The sequence below is a fragment of the Delphinapterus leucas genome, chromosome 5, assembly GCF_059928025.1.
Source record: "Delphinapterus leucas isolate spDelLeu-1000000601 "Yukka" chromosome 5, BTC_Dleu_Yukka2, whole genome shotgun sequence".
NCBI lineage: Eukaryota > Metazoa > Chordata > Mammalia > Artiodactyla > Monodontidae > Delphinapterus > Delphinapterus leucas.
The window spans coordinates 118,843,608-118,859,360 of NC_143133.1; positions in this window are offsets into that span (position 1 = coordinate 118,843,608).

Sequence of the window (15,753 nt, forward strand, 5' to 3'; positions counted from 1 at the left end):
CCATAGATTGCTTTGCCTCAGTTCCCTCTTGAGTCCATTTGAGAAAAATTCTTCCTCCCCATTCTCTTCAGTTATATTCACAAGGCATATCACTACATTTCCAAACATTTTACTAGACATATCAGTAAATTAGTATCTGTGGTAGTTTAGGTATTGAAGTCATTTAAAAATGTGTTATACTTGCAGTAGAAAAATTAGAATGCTGAAATATAACATTACCACAAAAGGTATGAAGGCAAAAAGGAAACAGTTTGCTCTGTGTCATGAGTAACCTTTCTGATTTCATATATATATCAAAGTCCTTCCTGGTACATATTGATAAATACAAAATTAATTTACACATAAAATTTGCATTAAAATCTAATTTACATACTTTACTTTCCTCTCCCTTTTATAAGCTAATAACACTGAGACTGATCTGGAACTCTGGAAGGAGCTGTGAGTTGGACCTCTCATCCAGAGACCTCAAGGGTAGGTCTAGTTCATTCAGCTTGATTAGTTGCTAGTTGTGAGAACTTGGGCCATTTTACTTCACAGAACCTAGGGTCCCTTGTTCTTAAATTGAAGACATTGGATTCCCTTCCCAGAATGTCTTCAAGCTCTGACCTTCCCTGATGGCTTATTAGTCAAGTTTCAGGCAGGGTACAGAATTTGCCCCAGATGGTTCACATAAAGAGACTGCAGTGAGAGGACTACTTTCAGAGTTTGAGCAAGCAAATGGTATGAGGTACCCAGGCACTAGCAATAGTGGGAAACTTCTACCAACCCAAAGTTTGAAGGGAAGAGGTGAAAACATATTTGCCAGAGACTGAGGAGTGCTGGGACTCTGGAGGCCAGGCCGCCAGGTAGGGGCTATAAGTGATTTGTATGAAGGATGCAGCTACTGCCAGAGGTGCAGCCTCAAAACAGAGAGGAGTCAGGGAAGAAATATCCTGACTGTTCTCTCTAGCCTTCTAGCACTGTGCTCCTCAAAGGATGAGCTCCACCAGAAGCAAGAAGCCTGGTGATGCATTCCCCAGAGGCTAGCCCCCCAGGGCAAAACCAGGACAGGGAGAGATGGAAAAGGCTGCTAATAGTGGGGGAGGGAGACAAACTAAACTGCACAAATTCTGATATTAAAAAAAATTATTCTCATACTTCTTCTCTTTGCTTGCAATTTAAATAAATTTCAGTGAAATGTTTTCTCCAATCATTTATTACTGACTGCAGCATTCCTTGAAAAGCATATCAATAAGAAAAAAAGTATTCATGAAGTGATAATTCTACTGTATATTTTGTATGTTTTTCTTTGCTATCATTACTACATTTAGTTCCTCCTGTTATTTAGCTCACTAGTGAAGTCCTTTTCTCTCTGATTTAGTTCACAAAACCATGGTTTTTTACATATATTTTAATTTTACCCTGGTCATAATCCAGGCACTATTTCTACAAAACTTTATAGAACCAGCACGTTAAAAAAATCATACCCCTACTAAGGGAAAAAAAAAAAAAAGACATCTTTGAAATTTAAATAGTTGTAAAAGCAGCAAAGGTGGGTGCTGTTTATTCTGATTGTATTACAAGTTTGTCAGATTTCATGTGTTTTTTGGAACTGGGATGATGTCATGTTAAATCTCAGATCGTGCATTTTGTGCATTCCAGGAGGTGGCACACATAAACACCACGTAGCACAGAACCCATCTGAGTGGGATCCCTTCTACTGAAGGTTCCTGCAGGGAACAACCCTGGCTCCAATGGAGGCAGGTTTTTCAAGGATCATATTTTATCTCTTACTTTGATTCAACTCCCTGCAAACATTTCTTCAGAACACAGGGTCACCCTAACAGGTCAGACAGGGTTCTCCTGCCAGGTAGGGTGCCATGAAGAAAATCTGGCTTTGAGTGTGAACCAAGAATAACAAAGTAGAAACATGAATGTCAAAGGACTGGAGAGTAAATGCCAGGTGTCTCAATAGTTATCGTTAGCATCAGTATTTCATGTGTGGTGGTTTTATTCAAGCTCACACAAGATAGAGAAGTCATTGTCAATAACCTGGAGACTAATACAGAGCAAATGTCATCTCGTCCCTGGATCAGCTCCAGAAAGGTATGCACAGTGGGAATAACTTCTTTGCTTCACACTTTTGGAGGGGGCAAAGAGACTAATGCTGAAGTGTGGAGACAGAAATTGAATTTGTAGTCAGAGGGCAAAGGATGGAGCTCTATTTTTAATAGGTTCATATAGGCGGGCCTTTGGAATTATGCAATTGAGTCTATCTCTGGTTTCCCCCAGGGATGAGAGGCATCCAGCTTGCTGTACGTGAATCTTATAATTTGATTTGTGCTCTATAGAATACAGTCCAGCACAGGAGTGGGTTCTTAACTCTCTGAAGAAGTAGTGGTGTTTGTGACCTCCACAATTATTATGCTGGCATACTTGTGCCTTTTCTCACGCAGGATGGCCATTGTCCTTTGAGTAAAGTGAGAAGAATGATTGCTTCATGTTTGTAGTTTTAAGTAGATTCTGCATTTTGAAAAATTCTATTTTGAAATGAGGACTGACATAATTAACATATTTTTTTCTCTATCTTTCTCTGTGAGCAATTGGCAATTTCAGACTGTCCTGGAGGTTGGCCATTCGATCAAAGAACAATTAGGAAATAAAATGTCAATCTGTAGTTTTAAATAAAGATACTCTAATTCCAATTTAAGATGGATAGGCAGGCAGTTATGGGGTGCAGTATCCTCTTATCTGAACCATACAACCTTATATTCTAGAATGTACTCTCTGTTTCTGTTGGTTCATTCTCCTCCTTTCCATCTCCCTCTCCCTACCCAGCATGTTTCCTTCACTCCTCGTCCCCAGACTTTGCTTATGATGTATTCTTTGCCAGGAATGGCTTTCTCCATTCTTCTACCCATCAAAATATTACTTCTTTGAAGACTAAATTCAAGCCCCTTTGCATTCATAAAAACTTTCCTGATCCACGGCAAACCACTGAATCTATGAATTCTGTTCAGACTTTTAGTTAGCACTAAAACATTCTCTAATAATTTTAGGTGTTATTACTTATTTCCTTTAGTAGATAGCAAGCTGCAGGATATCTAGGTATGTGACTATATTATTATTGTATCTACTATGGGAAATAGCCCAGTGTAAGGCACAGGGTAGGTGATATTAATTACTTATTATTTATTTTCCTATCATACTATCTTTTCAAAATTCACATATGATTCCAGACTATTTCTTCATCACATCATCCTATTCTCTACCTAAGTCTTCCTCTAATAACCAACACTTCTATTACCTTAGTCCTGTCTTTGCAAGAGCAAACAGAGAAGTAGATTTATTTTCTAGCACCTGTGTGTGTGTGTGTGTGTGTGTGTGTGTGTCTTTGTGTGTGTGGTAGGGGTGTGGGAAGAGAGAGAGAAATTGACTGAATGCTTGTTATTTGGATGACGGTAAGGATGGTGGTCAGAAATGAAAGAGCTAAACCTTTGAGAATTCTCCAAAAGTAGATGGAGTAACAATCAATGGAATTCTTTTTTCCATCAAAGAAGGAAAATTAGGTTTTAGGTAACAAATGGGGGCATTTTGACTAAATGTGATATTTTTGATTTGGGGAACAGAATTGAGTAAATGAAACAATTGAAAAAAATTAGAGAATGGAAAATGAAAATGTAGATACTTGACAGCCTTGTCTTGTCCACATTTTAAAATGACAGAAGTTGTATAAGCTCCCTGAGGACACAGAAGAAGAGCCTGGATATTTTAAGGATTAGATTATTTATATCTATTTATTAAAAATACATTGTGACATTTGGGTTTAATGAATACAAAACACTAGTCATAAATATCTGGCAAAAGAGTTAGGTTAATTTTGGAACTTAAAGGGATAATTTTGTTTGGGTCATAAAATCCAAATGTTAGATCCTAGTGATGCTACTAAGAGGGTATTTAAGGAAATCATAGAATCTGCAAAGACTGTCTTTTCTCTGATCCTGAGATTACTGTATTTCCATTTTATGTAATAAAATGTCTTAATATGGAATGTGGTTGTTAAGATCAATTACCTAACCCGTATAAGAAGAATATGTATTTTTTCCTGTACCTGAACCAGTTTTCTGGCTAAGTGTATTTTCACCTATACATAGACATATCTTTGTGTGTGTGTCTGTGTGTGTGAAACCACACAATTTTCCCTCAGTAAAGTCAACTGAGATAAAAATGCACAATGTCAGATCTATGAGTTTCAGTTTTATCTGGGGACTTGCTGAGGACTACAGCCCCAGATACAGCCTCTCAGGTAGCTCTGAGGAACCGCTCTGAAGAGGCAGGGGGAAGTCATTATATATGTGATTTTGGTGACGGGGGTATATGCACTCAAGCACACATCTCAGCGGAAAGTTGCCGCTAGTCACGAGGAACAGGTGTCTTAGTTAATGATTTTAGTGCTTTTCTATGTGTGGGAGTTTGGGTTCATAAAAATTCTCTTCTGAAAATATCTAACTATTTGAAGGCCTGCCTTGCCAGTTTTCCCAGAGCACTGAGGGTCTCATTCCTGATCTCTTCCCTGAACTCCTTTCAGGGGGTGTTAAAGGTCAGCGACTGCAGTGGCTAACGACTCAATCCTTGTAGAGCCAGATGGCGAGCGATGTTCTTTAGCTGGCAACAGCTTGAGACCAAGTTTGGAATATTTTGGAAATTACATAACTAATTGTTCATAATTGGATATCTAGGTTGTTGAGAGTGTTCCTAGGCTGAAGGCTAAACTCCCAGATTCAAAGAGAAAAATACCTGGTCAGATATGTTTAATAAGACGAACAGGCCTGCCATTAACCTCTGTGGTGCCATTTGCTAATTAAGAAAAGGCACCCTCTCCGTGTGGGTACAGCCCTGAACGCTACAGCTTGGATCCTGGACGTGGGTGGATTTCAGCACCCCCCTCAGCCCTGCAGCCTGGTGTAGTTGCACAGCACACAAACTTTGCAACAGAATGTGGGAACTCTGAATAGTAAGATGTTGAATGGTTAGCACCAGAATAAGCCCACGGGAGATTCTGCTTACATTTTTATCCAGAGACCAGTATTACTGATAAATTAATCATTGGCCTTAGATACTTAAACCACCCAAGAGATGAGTAGGAGAGGGGCAAAGGTGTTCTCAGTCCTTTCCACCAGCAAAGAATCCCCTGTATTGTTTTTCACTCATAGGGCTTATATTCGGAGATAATTGGTCTAACAAAATAACTGAATTCCTTAAGTAACTGTTTGTTTGCGTATTTTGATCTTCAAGCAGATGTAGCTGCCAACACAGCTTCTGATGAGCACGTGATGAGTATTGTTACATCGGATTTATGTGATTTTTAGTTCAGACAAAATAAAGTCGTCCTTTTATTTAATCTGCGTGTCTGTGCTCCAAGTGAATGTATGATTTTCACATGGCTTTTTGCTTTTTGCCTGATAAAGGAGAAAATTGATCATCTTATCCATTTATTTTTCATAAATTGGAAGGTATGTAAAGTAAGAGCCCCAGCATGCTCTAATTCTAATAAAGTCAACAGGACCCTGAGTGAGTTGACTACATAGAAAGGGAGAGAAATGGATCTCCAGGGAAAATTTTGGGGACAGGAAATAATATGATTGTGAATAAGAGTTATGTTTTACTTATGCAAATGCCTTTTAAAAAATACATGTATAATATTTATTCTAGAAATATATGTATGCATTCTAGAAAAAATATTTGTATGTGGTGGTATTGTTACCCACCCTTTCGGGTCAGACTCCAACAAGGGTGTTTCTGCCGAGTGTAGCTTGAGTCAATGGAACAACACCAAGTTCAGAAGCAAAGGAAAGCTTTATTCTCTGAGCAAAAAATGGGAAGGTGCGAGCTCGGGCTCTAGAGCACAGGCTCTCCTGCAAAGGTCATGGGCGGGACTGCTTTTTAGGGGTCTCAAGAGTGTGGGGGGGGCAGAGTTCCGAAGGAATGGGGTGGAGCTCTAGCGGGGTAGGCAGTGCGCTGTCCCACTCCAGATTGCAGGGAGGGGTGCAGCGTCTGTGCACACAGCCCGCGGCCACCATCTTGGATTGCAGCGTCAAGAGTGGCACTTCTGCCTGTGGCCCCGAGCTGCCGTGTCGGGCGCATCTCTTTCACACTAGGAGCTCTGGTCTTAAGTGCCGGGTGCGAAGTCTCTTCACATGGCCCCCTCTGAGCAAATGAAACTAGACGAAGCACAGGGGAAAAAAAAAAGGTTAGGCTTTATTTTATTACCCAAATTCTATTTTTTTTTGTTCCCTGGGAATTGTTAACGGGCTTTGCTGGTGACAGTATTGAGCCTTTGTCCTAAATTAAAAGCAAATATCATCAACACCTTTGTTCCCAAGGAAACATTTGGCTTTGGATAATAGGTGTCAGGGATTAATCATATTTTTATCCTTTCTATTTAGGAAGAGTAGTGTAGTAATACGTGAAGCAGAGGCTGGCGGTACCCCAGCAGGTCGCCTCAGATCCCTCTGTCTCTTTCTGCGTGTCCATCCCCTTCTTTCAGCATGCTTGGCCTTAGAGGCTGGCTCCTGTGACTCTCTCTGGAGGAGTGCCCTAGGGCTACTAGTACCATGGTGCCTGCCAGCATCCATGGGGTTGGCATGTCCTCAAGGATGGCTCTTACCAAAGATGGTCTGGCACTGGTCATGAAAGCTCAGCAAACTTGCCTCAAGTTGGGAACAACCCCAAGGTAGAATTTAGACCCCAGAGCTCCCCTACAGGATGAGGCTGAGGTTGAGTCTTCGTCTGAAGTTGTGCCCTTGCTTGTTGCTGCACATCCCTTGTTCCTTCCCAGGTTTCTCTTGGGAGCCCATCAGTACTGAATCACTGTCACACCTTGCTCTGTTGTCATCTTCTAGGGCAGCTGACCTAAATCAATATTCAGATATCACTGAGGTTAAAAACTGTTCACATGCATGTGAAAGTTTATTAAGTTTTGAATGCCATGCTAACTTCAAGGTAAAATAATGATGGTACCCCTCCCTACCTTCCAGCAAGGACTAGAAATCGTGGCTGATGTCTGGTAAAGCATAAATAAAGCCAACTTTTCACCAACTAGAATCATAGGTTATGGTAGTAGTTGTCTTTGATTATAGACTTTCCAGTATATCAGTGGCTGCATTAATCCACAGAGGCTTAAGTGACCAAATTTATGAAAATAGGTAATTCATAGGCAACCAAGATCAAAAGAACTAGCCAGGTAATTTATGTTTCCTTTGAGAAGAATGCAATAGAACTGGGGAGAGATATATAATGAGGCTGAGAATTTATTTACATCTGAAAGTCACTGAACTGGAGGCAACATTTGGTTCTAGCCCTGGCTCAACATCTCCCTGTGAATTCCTGAGCAAACCATTTTGCTCCTTCTCTAGACCTCAGTGTATTCAACTTGCACTGCCTTTTGTGCTTTCAACTGAGTATTTTACATGATTCCATTTTCTCTTTTTTCTTAGGAAGTAAGTTATATTTCTTTTTTATTACTTTTTTTTATTGTTGGCCTAGAGTTTGCAGTATACATTTACAGCTAATCCAGGTTCACTTTCAAATAATTCTATACCACTTGACAGGTAGTGTGAGTACATTATGATAACAAAATAATCCTAATTCCTCTTTTCTGTCCCTTGTATCATTGCTGTCATTTGTTTCACTTACGTATAAGCATTCATAAACCTGTGCATATATACATATGTACTCAAGCATACGTAATTGAATACATTGTTGGTACTATTCTTTTGAACAAACTGTTGTCTGTTAGATCAATTAAGAATAAGAAAAATAAAAGTTCTTATTTTACCTTCACTTATTTCTTCATTAATGCTCTTCTTTACTTTATGTAGACCAGAGTTTCTGACCTATATTATTTTCCTTCCCTCTAAAGAATTTTTCTTGCAAGCCAGGTCCAGTGGCAATAAATTCCCTCAATTTTTGTTTGTCTGAGAAAGTTTTATTTCTCCATCACTTTTGAAGGATACAGGGTACAGAATTATAAGTTGATGTTTTTTTTCTCTCAACACTTTAAATATTTCACTCCATTCTTTTCTTGCTTGCATCATTCCTAAGGAGAAGTTGGATGTAATTCTTATCCTTTTATTCCCTATAGGAAATATGTTTTGTTCCTCTGGCTTCTTTGTACTGAGTGATAAATTTCCCTCCAATTTTATTTCTGTGATTTTGTTTGCACAGTCCCGAACAGCCAAAGGAAAAACTATATGTGACGCTTCATAAGCTGGAAAGTTTAATCGAATATCACTTACAATGAGTTATACTTCCCTACATCTGAAAGGCATTGAGGGGGCACTTGCTGAGATTATTAAGGATTGAGAAGAGGAGTATTAAATGGCTAAGAAAAAAAGGTACCACATAGGTCACTGGTGAACCAAAGCAGAATTTCATGGCTTAACCTCATTCTCACCAGGAATCTATCATAGATGCAAGACCTTGGAAGACTTCAGATTTAAGAATGGCAGGGATAGAATAAAGGGGGAGAAAATTGGTCTCAGAAGAAATGGAAACAAAGAGAACAAAATGTAAATGTTGTTTAATTTTAGGGGAAACACAGCCTAAGGAGTCTTATTTTTTCCTAGCCTGTAATCACTCCGGAAGTGTCTAGGGGATTTTAAATTCCCTGAGCTCTGGTTCGTGTGAGGCCTGTGCCCTACAGCAGCTCTTAAAGAATCACTTTCATATTACTCATAAATTATTCAAATTCTCAAGTGTATCATATAATTGGGGTAGAGCCATTAAAATTTTGAATCTATCTTTAAAGTGCCAATGACAGTGCTGACTCAAGTTACCTTTGGTGTTAGGCACAGAGCTTGTGAGAAAAATATAACTCCTCATCCTTGCCCTTTTATTTCATTCTTTTACCTTTTGGAACAAGGGTATGAGCAGTTGAAGTCATTCTGAGAACAGACTTCCAGAAAAAGTGTGAGAAATTCTTTTTATATCATTAAGATATTTACAATCAGAAATACTTTTATCAAAAACTGCAAACCATTCATACTGCCCAAGGATGTAAATTGATTCTTCAGATATTAGGACTTCAGGAGTATATGGAAATTCAAACCTATTTTTTGTACCGACGCTTTATTTAATTTTTAAAATAAATACATTACATGGCACAAAATTTTAAAGTACAAAATGAAATTTTTACCTCTTGCCCTTGTTCACCCAATATTCCTCTGTGGCGATAACTAATGTTGCCAGTTTCTTAGTATCTTTTAGAGGTATCTTATAAAGCAAATACTCTCTGGTTGTGTAAATGTGTGTGTGTTTTATATACTGTTTTGTACCTTACTTCTTTCACTTAATAATATAAATTAGAAATTATTCCATATTAGTACTAAAGAGATCATTTCATGTTAAATATAGTTCAACACTCCACACTCCCTATCTTCCTTCCTTTCTTTCCAAAAACAAACTAATCATCATCTTTTATTTGTTTATTGCTTCTGACGTCCAACTGGAATATTAACTACACGAGAGTAAGTATTTTCAGCTTTTATGTACTGCATCTCCAGTGCCTAGTAGAGTGCTTGGAACTTAGTAGACACAGGATAAATACTTAAACTTGCTTAATGAATGCATACTTTAGCTTTTATAGCTATATTTTATTCTACCGCATGTACTTAAAGTTTATTTAGCAAGCCTCCTCTTGATAGACCTTTAAGTTGTGTCCAGTCTTTTGCTATGACAAGCTCTGCTGCCATAACCATTCTAGTACATACATTAATTAATCCACGAACCAGTGTGTCTTTAGGGAAAATTCCTAAAAATGAAACTTCAGGCTCAAAGGATGTGGTAATTTTTAATCTTGATATATAATGCCAAATTGTTCTCTTTGGAGGTAATACTAATTTATACTTCTATCACCAAAAGTGTATGCATAAGTAAAATTATATTTAATTTACTTAAAGGAAAAGATACTAATTTAAATTGAAATGCGCACATGGTGCTTTTCTCCGTTTGGGGAGTAAGTTGGAGACTTAGCTTTAATATAAGATTAATATAGCTTATTCTTTGCTTTTAGAGAATAACAGCTCTATCCTGAAGCCTAAAATAAATGTTAATTTATTGTCAAATTTAAGAATTCTATATTTCAACTCCTAAATAAAAAATTATGATTCCAAAATAAACACATTGTGTTCCAAGAGTAACATCATAGCATCAAAAATCTGAGCCAAGGAAAATTAATTTGTCTTGTTATTAATTATATTCATTTATAAAGAAATCTAAAATCTCAAAGTTTCTCCTGCATTTCACTCTTCTTTATGGAGAATTTTAGATTTCAGTGTAATCTAAATTCAACTGGGAATACATATTTGGCCTCATCTCTATTCAATATCCTGAAAATGCACTTTAATGTTAGAGGCTGTTAAACTATAGCAAGGGGGGAGATTCAAATCTTATAAGCAGCAAAGTGGTGAAAAGACAAGATATGTCATGTGCAAAGGCATAGGTACCTTTTACCAAAGCAGCTTGTCTGGTCTATAATTAGGTAGATTAAAATGTTCAGTAAACTATTTCCAAAAGGAAATAGGAGAAATCTTGATTAAGAAAGTATTAGTCAAAGAAGGAACTTGCTGAGCATAGGCCCCCTCCTTGTCCCAAAACTCTGAAGGAAGGAAGTCTTGTTTTAACTTGGACACAAGGAGCAAACATATTATTCTCTCTCTGAGTCATACTGGAAATGGGTAGAAGGAGCTCTTTAAAACTAATCACAGTTGCTCATAATGCTTCAAATAGCATTATTTCCTTTCAAATGGCACATCACCAGGCTGCCTGGGGAGAGAAAACAGTTTTTGCTTGGGATGTAAGCAATGAACATGGGAAATGGTTACACAGGGAACCCAGAACTAGTATGAAACCCACTGATTCGAAATATGAAAACAAGTGTTTAACGTGAAGACTTCTTTAATGAGGAAATGCCAATATTTATTTTTGGAGATGCCAGAGAATTTAAAAGAAACTTCAACCCAAATTTAAAACAAATCTAGTAAACTTCAAAAAGAGAAAAGTTTTCCTATTGATGGATTGAGTTCTTGATGTAACTTTAAAATAATGTGATGTCTTTATTTTTTAATTTTTTTAAAGATTTTTTTTGATGTGGACCATTTTTAAAGTGTTTATTGAATTTGTTACAGCATTGCTTCTGTTGTTTATGTTTTTTGGCCGTGAGGCATGTGGCATCTTAGCTCCCCAACCAAGGATAGAACCCACACCCCCGGCATTGGAAGGAGAAGTCTTAACCACTGGACCGCCAGGGAAGTCCTGAGTGTAATTCTTTAAAGACTAACTTGAATTTAGTCTTCCTTATGGAGAGGATTTACCAAACATGAGAAGAGGCAGAGTCAGGACTTGAAATGTAGTACGACTAGCTAAACTCTGAAAGTTTAGGATCTGATAAATCAATAGAATTTTCAAGGGCCAGAAAGTAGGTGTTAAAACTAAATTTTGGTACATAATCAAATAGGTAAACCAGTGGATTATTGGAACCAGAGGTGATAGATCTAGAATGTGAACAGGTTGAGGTCCAGGTATAATATACACCAGGGAGATGTGGCAGTCTTAGAGGGAGATAATCTCAGAGACTGAGGAGGAGAGGTAAGATTACTGAACAGAACTAGGCAGGCCCTTGGAGAAGTGAAATGACAGACTAGGGCAAAGATTTTCAGAAGAAAAGTGCAGCACGTCAAATATGAATAAAAGACAGCCTCGGGCTTCCCTGGTGGCGCAGTGGTTGAGAGTCTGCCTGCTGATGCAGGGGACACGGGTTCGTGCCCCGGTCCGGGCAGATCCCACCTGCCGCGGAGCAGCTGGGCCCGTGAGCCATGGCCACTGAGCCTGCACGTCCGGAGCCTGTGCTCCGCAATGGGAGAGGCCACAATAGTGAGAGGCCCGCGTACCACAAAACAACAACAACAAACAAACAAAAAAAGACAGCCTCAGCAAAATTGTTTCTAATTTGTACAAGTGTTTTATTTCTATTGTTGTTACTTCTAGCATCCACTCTTCCCCCTTTTTTGGTTCTACCCACTCAAACTACTGGAACAGGGTCATGGTTCCTGTACATCTTTGGATGTCTGACCCAACTTGGCCACAGATCGCCCTTCTCTTGATTCTGTTCAGTCTTGACCCACCTAAGCTCAGTGGTGATTCTTTGGATACTGGAATCTAACAGAATAGTGGCCTTGCTGCTGGACTATCTTCTTTTAACTCACTGTTGTTCATGGGCTTCTGGCTTAGGGAGTTCGCGATTTCTCATTTTCAGGGCCCTGCTCACTCGTAATTTATCTCATGATCTCACTCTCTGAACTGTCTCCCGGACCTGTTCCCACTCCCAAAGCTACAGACTGCCTTTCCCTGGATGTATCCAAAGATTGAGAGTCATTCAGATTCTGGGGAAATAGGACAAGGACCCAATTATTGTATAATTTACATAGGTAAATATTGATGATAATGATAATAATAATGGCTGAGGAGCTAGATGCTGTGCTAAGTGCTTTTCACAGGTTTTCAAATTTATTTCTCACAGACTCCTAGGGAGTTCAGTATATATATCATTCCAATTTTACAGAGAAGGAAAGTGAGGTAACTTGGCCAGAGTGCATAGGTAGCAATACAGAAGGCCATCCAGGCAGTCTGTCTCCTGGGCCCACCATTTGAAACAGGCACAAGATCACAGCTGTAGTAAGAGAACACTTAACTTCCTGATGATAACTTAGTGACCTGGATCCCTAAAATTAACTCGAGAGGAACCAAGATTGATCTCAGAATTCTGGGTGTGCTGAACCTTCAGGCAACTTCTAGATATAGGCAGCCTTAGACTTAACCCAGCTGAGCCTCCAGGTTTTTGCTGGGTAGAAGCAATGAGAAGACTGCTGGACAATTTATCAGGAACTTTTACTGCATGTACCAGTGAGTAGAATATTCCTTTTTGGTCTCATCAGAATATAGTGTGCCAGAGTCTTCTTAGGTGCTCACCAATCCTTCTTCCTCTTCTTGGACTCATAAAAAGGCCATATTGCACAGCCTCCATTGTAGTTAGGTTGGGGATATATGACTGGGTTCTGGCCTGCAAGGACCTTAAACTGACGCTAGCCCTTCATGCAAGTACATGCCCTAGATGACAGCTCACAGAGTCACGAGCAGATAATATGACTCCCCCAACAGCCCTTGTGATCAACAGTCTCCACTGCCTCCCAGTGTCTATGTGCCTTATAGGCTCCTTAGATAAAACCCCACTCTTTTGATTTAAATTGAGCAATCTGCCCCAGCCTGGGAACCCCAAAGCACTCCACCCATGGACCCTAATATAGGCTTGTGCTCCAGGGCCTGCCTCTCTTTGTCTGCACTCTGCCTTGACCTCCCTGTGTGGCATTCAGTGTACCCCCTCCAGGACCTGTGATTAACAAACTCCTTTGCTTCAGTTATTTTAATTTCTCTTGTAGTTTGTTGTTGAACCCTGGGTCACCATGTGGCACTCTGTGCTCTAGTCAACAAGAGTTAACAAAGTCATAACAGAAGGTCGGCAGTACTAAGGAGAGAGAGACAGAGACAGAGAGGTAGAGGGAGAGCAAGAAAGGGAATAACTTATAATTTGTAGTTACTGTTCTTGGGTATAGTTTTAAGATGACTTATTCCCAATGGAAAGAAAACAAGCTATTTTCTTTTAGTCCCCCAAAATAAAAGATTATCTGTGTCTAAACTTAGGAATGAATGCAAGTCAGTTGTGTGAAGTAAGTCCTCTCCCAAGCAAAGAAATGGCTGTAAGTGCAACAAAGTCTTTTATATTCCTTCATGAGTGCATTTCCTTATTCTAGTATTAGAATCAACCATAGGGCTAACAGAGTCTTACAGGGCAATAATTCAGTAAATAGGAGATATATTGCCTATGCTTAATTGTATTAAGAAAGAAGACATTTGGTGGCATAAGGGACATAATGAGTTGGAACTTTAAAAAACAATAAAGTCAAGGTTTAAAGAAGGCAATGCAAGAACTAAACTCTTTAATTAGCAAAATCATGCCTTAACCTGGAGCATTTATATCAAAGATTCCGAAGTGCTGACCTGACATTTACTTTATTCTTTCTGACATGTTCACAGGTGCCCTTGGAAGAGCACATTTCAGATACCACAAGGGCAGATGTGATCAGCAAATGTGAGGGCTTGACTGACATACTATTGATATCTTGTTATTTGTAGTCTCAGTTTTAGCTGCCAAGGGAGAGTTTTACGTATTCTTTATGACTCTTAACATTCACTCTGCTGATTGGACATATAGAATTCCCTTGCATATCATTTTATGAATATACCATAATATATTTATCCACCATGATCCATATTTAAATTGTTTTAAGACATTTGCTATTATAGATGATCTCATAATGGACATTGTTGTGTATATTTCCTTGTGTACGTGTATAAGAGTTTCTTAAGGATACATACTTGGAAGTGTTATTGCTGGACTGCAGGTAAGCACATTTGCAACAAATTTAGTGAAAATTTATTCTCCAATGTGGCTGAACAAATTTATTTCTTCATATATCTCAGTATCTCTGCATGGTTTTACTTGAAAACTTTTGCCAAGGTTATATTTGCATCTCTTTGGTTACTATTGAGGTTCAATTGAGAATCATTGCACATATTTATTAGAAATTCGGGCTTTATCTTCTGTAAAGAGACTATTTACATCTTTTGCCCTTTTTTCACACCAGATTAGTGAGATTTGTAAGAATTCTTTTCTTCGTAGGATTTGTAGGAATTCTCATCTTTTGCCAGTTACATGCATTGCAAGTATCTTTTCTCAGTCTGTTTTGTCTTTTAACTTTGTTTATGAAAGCATCTCTTTTATGTGTTTATCATTTTAATGTGATTAACTTTATTAATCTTTAATTCTGGGATTTGTACTTTTGTGTCTTAAGAAATTTACTAATTGTCTTACTGTAAATTTACAAGGACAAGTAGAATTAGATTTAGTATATTGTGCAATGATCTGATTTTATTTGATTTGCTTTTTCATGTGGACCATCAGTTGTCCTAGCACCACTTGTTAAATAGCCTATGCATTCCTTATTAGTTTAATGCCTTCTTGAACATATGTCAGATTTTCTTATTCATGTGGACTTATTCCTGGGTTTTCTATGGTATTTCATCAGTTTTCCTTGTCTATCACTATGCCAAGATCACACAGTCATAAGTAATACAGTCTTGAGAATTTCTAGTGGTTTTGCCATTTCACATGCACACCAGCAAGGCATAAGAGCTCCTACTGTTCACATCCTTGTCAGCTTTTGGTGTTTCTAGTGCTTTGGCTTTGGATTTTGACCATTCTAATAGATATGTAGTGTTATCTCATTATTGTTTTAATTTGCAATTCCTTAACAACATAAGAGGTTGAGCATCTTTTCAAGTTATTTGCCATCTTTATCTTTTTTGGTGTCTTTGACCCATTCTTTAGTCAGGATGTTTGTTTTCTTATTGTTGAGATGTATGATTTCTTTTTATATTTTGGTTACAAATTCGTTATCAGATATGTCTTTTGCAAATATTTCCTCCAAGTCTGTGGCTTGTCTTCTCATTCTCTTTACAGTATCTTTCACAGAACATAAGTTTTTTAAAAAAATTTTTATTTTATATTGAAGTATAGTTGATTAACAATGTTGTGTTAATTTCAAATATACAGCAAAATGATTCCATTATATATATACATGTATATTTTAATGAAATTCA